At 43.4% G+C, this 6732-nt stretch overlaps 1 pseudogene; it reads right to left on the bottom strand.

Annotated features, from left to right (window-relative positions):
- Window positions 1–263: 263 nt before the first annotated feature.
- On the bottom strand, window positions 264–4666 carry LOC117310432 (U3 small nucleolar RNA-associated protein 25 homolog pseudogene; annotated as a pseudogene).
- Between the last annotated feature and the right edge of the window lie 2066 nt (window positions 4667–6732).

The raw sequence follows: 6732 nt of genomic DNA, 5'->3' as shown, positions 1-6732 counted from the left end.
TATCTTTTTGACATGCCCTGCCTTTTTTGAGTACGTTCTTACTTTTTGGCACCACAAGATGTTTCAGGTTCATTTTGTAGTTTCCCTGCTCCAGCCCTGGACTCAAGCACTTCTCCAAGAAGCCCTAACTCCTTTTATTGGAGAATGGTATTGAGAAACAGGATCTGGGCACTAAATGTGCTCACTGACTAGGCAGAACACTCCAGTGTTACCTAGTATATTCTTAGAGCCCAATCAAGAGACAAATCACACAGGAGTTTGAAGAGAGCATGTTTAATATAAGTAATTAACTATAACAGGGAATTGGAGGAATGGGAGATTGGCTACTAAGAGGTAAAGAGCACTCCAAAGAATAGCAAATATAGGGAGTAGCCTTTATCCCTAGTGCTGAGATAAAGCACCTGAGAAAGAGGCCACTCCCCATCTCTCCACCCCGGCTTAGAATTTGATCTAATTGGAAAGGGCACGACCAAGACCCATTGGATGGCAGAGAAGTTTGCTGAGCTGGTTGGCAGGGCTTGATGGAAGTCTGCCCTCTGGGATGACGGGGGAAGACGTTTATGGGATGTGCCACATGCTTATGGCCGCTGGGTGCTACTGTCCACCTAGGGATGCACTGCAGAAGCCATGGGTGCTGCAGGAACTTGGTGAGAGCAGCACACCAGAGCTAGGAAGAGAAGTCTCTTCCTCCTCCAGTGTCTTTCTATGCCCTCTACTGATAACTGAAATACTTAGGCTAATTTCTTTCCTTTCCCATCCTCTTCAGTGCCGTTATACCATTCATTTTTAATATAGGTATGTTCATTTGTTAGCGTATATGTCATTTAGGGTTCACCCCACATTGTAGTTAATTTTAATTTTTTTGGAGGATGTGAAACAGTATGGTTTCATGAATCAAAGCTACACAAAAAGGTATATTCAGAGAAGCGTCACTTATCTCCTTGTCCCTACTATCCTGTCCCTTTCCCACCTATCCCATGTAGGTAAGTGAGCTCTTTAGTTTCAAGTGTATCCTCCTGTATTTCTTTTGCAAGGACATGTATGTCTTCTTATATCCCCTTCTTTCTAGACACTCTTTAAAGCTTCACTTTTTTCATTTAACAGTATGAAATCATTCCATATCCATTCATAGTCTTCCTTTTGTTGGAGATCTTTAAGGTGGATTTCTAGATGTAGGATTGCTGCCTCAAGAGGTAAGAACAAATGTAGTCTAGTTAGATATTACCCAATTCCTCGCCAGAAGGATTGAAGCAGTTTGTGTTCCCAACAGAAATATACTAGAGTGTTTTTTTCCCCACAGCCTCACCAACATAACATATTGTCACACTTTTAATTTTTACCAGTCTGATAGATGAGACATGGCATCTTGGTGTTATTTTAATGTGCATTTTGCTAATTGTAAGTAAGTTTGAGCTTTAAAAATATATTTGGTGGCCATCGTACATCTGTTTTTCTTTTTGTGAATTACCTGTTCATGTCTTCCCATTTTTTAAATTTGTTTTGTATTAAAGTATAGTTGATTCACAATGTTGTGTTAATTTCTGCTGTTCAGCAGTGATTCAGTTATACATATACATATTCTTTTTTAAATATTTTTTCCCTTGTTTATCCATTCCATATATAATAGCTTGCATATGCTAACCCCAGCGTCCCACTCCATCCCTCCCCCACCCTCCATCCCCCTTGGAAACCACAAGTCTGTTTTCTACGTCTGTGAGTCTGTTTCTGTTTCGTAGATGCATTTGTGTCAGGTTTTAGATTTCATATATAAGTGATATCATATGGTGTTTGTCTTTCTCTTTCTGACTTACTGCACTTAGTATGATAATCTCTAGTTGCATCCCTGTTGCTGAAAATGGCATTATCTCATTCTTTTTGATGGCTGAGTAGTATTCCATTGTATATATGTACCACATCTTCTTTATCCATTCATCTGTCAATGGACATTTAGGTTGCTCCCACATTTTTAAAATGAGGTTTTTAGGCCCATGTTTCTCAATTTTTAAGAGTTCTTTATATCAGGGATCAGCAAACTAGAACCCATAGGCCAAATCTGGCCCACCACCAGTTTTTATAAATAAAGTTTTATTGAAACACAGCCACACTCATTTGTTTACATATTGTCTATGCTGCTTTCACACTACCCCTGCAGAGTTGGTAGTGTAGATTGAGTCAATTCTTTTCGTTCTTTTTTTTTTAAGAATTTACCAAGTGTAATAAATTAGAGGTGAAGTCACAACAAAAGAATTTATGGCGTCCAAAAAAATTCACAAGTAGAAGTTTCCTTCTATCAACTTCTCAGAGTCCCATGAGCTCTCCCCTGACCTCTGAAAGATGGGTTTTACCAAAATCTGGTTTACACTGAACTTTTCAGGTATATATGATCTGAAAAGAAAGAAGTATCTGATAAGAACCTGCCTGGTGCTCCTTCCTTGTTGCAGCCCTTCTTTGTGTAAGTGATCAGAATCAGGTCCAAGTGACACAGAACCAAGCATGACATATCACACCAAACACCATTTCCTGTCCAACCAATTCTCATCTCTCTCCAGTAATGAAGAGGTGGACGTTCTTCTTGGACTGCAGCATCTGTGCAGCCCGCTCGACCCCGACCACAGCAGCCAACCTCTGGGCATCGTACTTGGAGTAGAGGACAGTGCAGGTCCAGGCAGCTTCCTCTCCTCTGGTGGTGGCTTGCAGCATGTTACAGACTTCACTGTAGAAGTGGGGATATGTTGGCAGTTCATAGAAAATCAGGTTCCTGATGCCTTTTATTGTGTATCTTTTGTAGAAATGGAAGCGCTCTGTGAGGAGCAGGAACTGCTTCTCTCCTTGAAGGAAGAAGTGTCTGGCCCTGGAGACACCAGACTTCTGGGCACACTCGCAGATATGAGTGAAGTTCAGTTCCTCCTTCTTGAAGTAATTTCGGAGACGCACAAAGTCCAAGTAGGAGGGGACATAGATAAGCGTGTGAGACATGACTGCATCACGATACTGAGGCAAAATCTTGTTGACGAAAAAGTTAAACCTGGCATCAATCACTGAAGCTAGGTTTTCAGCTTCCATCCTCTGGAAGACACGTGGGAGCTGCACCAGGACATGACTGATGCAGCCTGTCATCGGGACGTTCCTCACAGCCACCTGGCCTTGCCCATGGACGCAGTATTTGATGAACACAGAGTTGATCTGGGCATCCTGCAGGGCCCCAGACAGCAGCGTCTGACGATAGTACTTGGACCAATTATTGAGGCTCCACATGCGCACTCGAGAAAAGTCCACCCCATGTGAGTCCAAGGGCAGTAGGTCCATGTGGTTCATCAAATGCAAGACATGCTCCCAGTTCTGCATCAGGTAAATGTCAGCTTGATCAATGATGAGAAGCTCAATAGAAGACAGAAAGTCAAAATCTCTCTTCTTCTCTCCTTCTCCACCAATGATGGTCCTCAAGCCCAGAGGGGAGGCAATGAGGATGTCTGACGAATAGAAGGGGGCATAAAGTCGGATGCTTCTCTGCAGTATTGCCACTCCAGTCCTGAACTGGTCATCGATGTTGCCGACAAATACAGCTTCATAATCCTCAGGCCTCTTCAGGTTGGGTGGCCTCTCCTCGGGATCTGAGCCATACTCTCCATTAAACCTCTTTTTGTTGCCTACAATTATTTTCTTCTTGCTGTCGCCCTCAAGAAGACTGATGAAGAGCTGTACCACCCGCAAAGCAGCTTCGCGGAATGGCACCACTATCAGCACCTTGGGCCTTGTTAGCCCTTGGTCCCTGAAGTCATCATCATCACCCACCCCAAGTTTCTGGCTTCGGCACCTGCTGTTGTTGGTACGCACCTGGGTATTGGCTTTGAGGACGTGTCCAGTCCTTTCTGGGTAGAACAGGTCCCGGTAAGAATTCATAATTAAGAAGAGCTCTTTCTGGAGGGGTGTGAAGGGCCTACTTGAATTTGGGGGGCCAGAGAGGAACTGGCTGTTGGTCTTGATCCAGGTGGATTCCAGAGGCTTCTGGAGATGAAGTGACTTTAAGTCAATGTCCTTTGGGGGTTTAAAGGTTTCCGGTTTCCAACTGTTGAAACCTGGATGAAAAGACAAGCTGGCCCAGGATGGGCCATTTTAGCTGGTGGGTAGTTTTGGGATTTGTGGCAACAGCCTGGATTTCTTTTTCTTTCAGTTCTTTGTTTACATGTTGTGCAAATGGATCTTGTAATGCTTTCAGAGAACAGTTGCCTTCTCTTTCCTCTTCGAGAAAGTTGGTTTCTAGGCTGAAGAGTGACTCATGTTTTGCATCTGTAAACTCCTCTGGGGATTCCTCTGATGTGCCAGGTGGCCCGTGCCCATCTTTTCCCTTAGGGTCAGCAGGTAAGGCCGCATTCTTCTGCATGTCTGTAGACGCTACTGCCGTCTCTTCCTCCACACTGATGTCACTATCGCCATCTTCAAGATTCATTTCTGTCTCATCTATAACACTGTCTTCTTCTTCCTCTTCCTCCTCCTCATCTTCCTTGGAAACATCCTTTAATGTGGCAAGTAGTCTGTTGTAACCAGAAACTTGTTCTGGTTCACTCTCTGCTTCACTTTCAGAACTTGAAGTATCTAAACTCTCTGACAGTTGACAAGTCTGTGGTTTTGCTTCCTTTCTGGAAACCCTTGGAAGGTGGAAAACAGAAGTTCAATGTTTTGAAATAAAAGATTTGGTAAAGCTGTCTTCTCTTGTAACTTAGAAAGAAGATCAGTGGACGAAAGCAGTTCAGGAGCTTGTAGTTCTAAAGAAGTCATGATCCACACCATTGTAAAGAAATCATACCCCAATAAAGATGTTAAAAAAAAAAAGTCATGATCAAGTGGGGTTTATTCCAGAGACACAAGGATAGTTCAACATCAGCCCGAGAGGCTTGTCTGCTCACCTGCCGGGGTGGACGGGGCTGGGAGCTCAATTCTTTTCATTCTTGTTTCTTTATTCTGCTCTGTGGTAGTTATTTCCACTATTTTATCTTCCAGGTCACTTATCCGTTCTTCTGCCTCAGTTATTCTGCTATTGATTCCTTCTAGAGAATTTTGTATTTCATTTATTGTGTTGTTCATCATTGTTTCTTTGCGCTTTAATTCTTCTAGGTCCTTGTTAAACGTTTCTTGCATTTTCTCCATTCTATTTCCAAGATTTTGGATCATCTTTACTATCATTACTCTGAATTCTTTTTCAGGTAGACTGCCTATTTCCTCATCATTTGTTTGGTCTGGTGGGTTTTTACCTTGCTCCTTCATCTGCTGTGTGTTTCTCTGTCTTCTCATTTTGCTTAACTTACTGTGTTTGGTGTCTCCTTTTTGCAGGCTGCAGGTTCATAGTTCTTGTTGTTTTTGATGTCTGCCCCCAGTGGCTAAGGTTGGTTCAGTGGGTTGTGCGGGCTTCCTGGTGGGGGGGACTGGTGCCTGTGTTCTTGTGGATGAGGCTGGATCTTGTCTTTCTGGTGGGCAGAACCGTGTCCGGTGGTGTTTTGCGGTGTCTGGGACCTTATTATGATTTTAGGCAGCCTCTCTGCTAATGGGTGGGGTTGTGTTCCTGCCTTGCTAGTTGTAGGGTGTCCAGCACTGTAGCTTGCTGGTTGTTGAATGGAGCTGGCTCTTAGCTTTGAGATGGAGATCTCTGGGAGAGCTTTCACTGTTTGATATTACGTGGAGCTGGGAGGTCTCTGGTGGTCCAATGTCCTGATCTCGGCTTTCCCACCTCAGAGGCACAGGCCTGACACTTGGCTGGAGCACCAAGACCCTGTCAGACACACGGCTCAGAATTAAAGGGAGAAAGAAAGAAAGAAAGAAAGAAAGAGAGAGAGAGAGAGAGAGAGGGAGGGAGGCAGGGAAGGAGGGTGGGAGGGAGGAAGAGAGAGAGAGAGAGCGAGAGAGAAAGAAGGAAAGAAAGAAAGAAAGAGAGAAAGGAAGGAAGGAAGGAGAAAAGAAAGAAAAAATAAAGTTATTAAAATAAAAAAATATTAAAAATTTTTAAAAAAAGAAAGAAAGAAAGAAGAGAGCAGCCGAACCAAAAAAACAAATCCACCAGTGATATCAAGCCCTAAAACTATACTAAAAAAAAAACCAAAAGCAAAAAAAAAAACGGACAGACAGGACCCTAGGACAAATGGTTAAAGGAAAGCTATACAAACAAAATCACACAAAGGATACACATACACACTCACAAAAGGAGAAAAAGGAAAAAAAATATATATAAAGGAAGAGTAACGAAATCAATAAAGATATCTACCAATGATAATAAACTCTAAATACTAAACTAAGATAAACATAAAACCAGAAACAAATTAGATGCAGAAAGCAAACTCCAAGTCTACAGTTGTTCCCAAAGTCCACTGCCTCAATTTTGGCATGATTCGTTGTCTATTCAGGTATTCCAGAGATGCAAGTTGATTGTGAAGATTTAATCCACTGCTCCTGAGGCTGCTGGGAGAAATTTCCCTTTCTCTTATTTTTTGCACGGCTCCTGGGGTTCGGCTTTGGATTTGGCCCCACGTCTGCGTGTAGGTTGCCTGAGGGTGTCTGTTCTTCGCTCAGACAGGATGGGGTTAAAGTAGCAGCTGATTAGGGGGCTCTGGCTCACTCGGGCCGGGGGGAGGGAGGGGTACAGAATGCGGGGCAAACCTGTGGTGGCAGAGGCCGGGGTGACATTGCAACAGCCTGAGGTGCGCTGTGTGTTCTCCCGGGGAAGTTGTCCCTGGATCATGGGAC

Source organism: Tursiops truncatus, chromosome X (genome assembly GCF_011762595.2).
Source record: "Tursiops truncatus isolate mTurTru1 chromosome X, mTurTru1.mat.Y, whole genome shotgun sequence".
NCBI classification, from domain to species: domain Eukaryota; kingdom Metazoa; phylum Chordata; class Mammalia; order Artiodactyla; family Delphinidae; genus Tursiops; species Tursiops truncatus.
The sequence above is the reverse complement of the archived record's forward strand: the minus strand, read 5'-3'. Positions and strand labels throughout refer to the sequence as shown.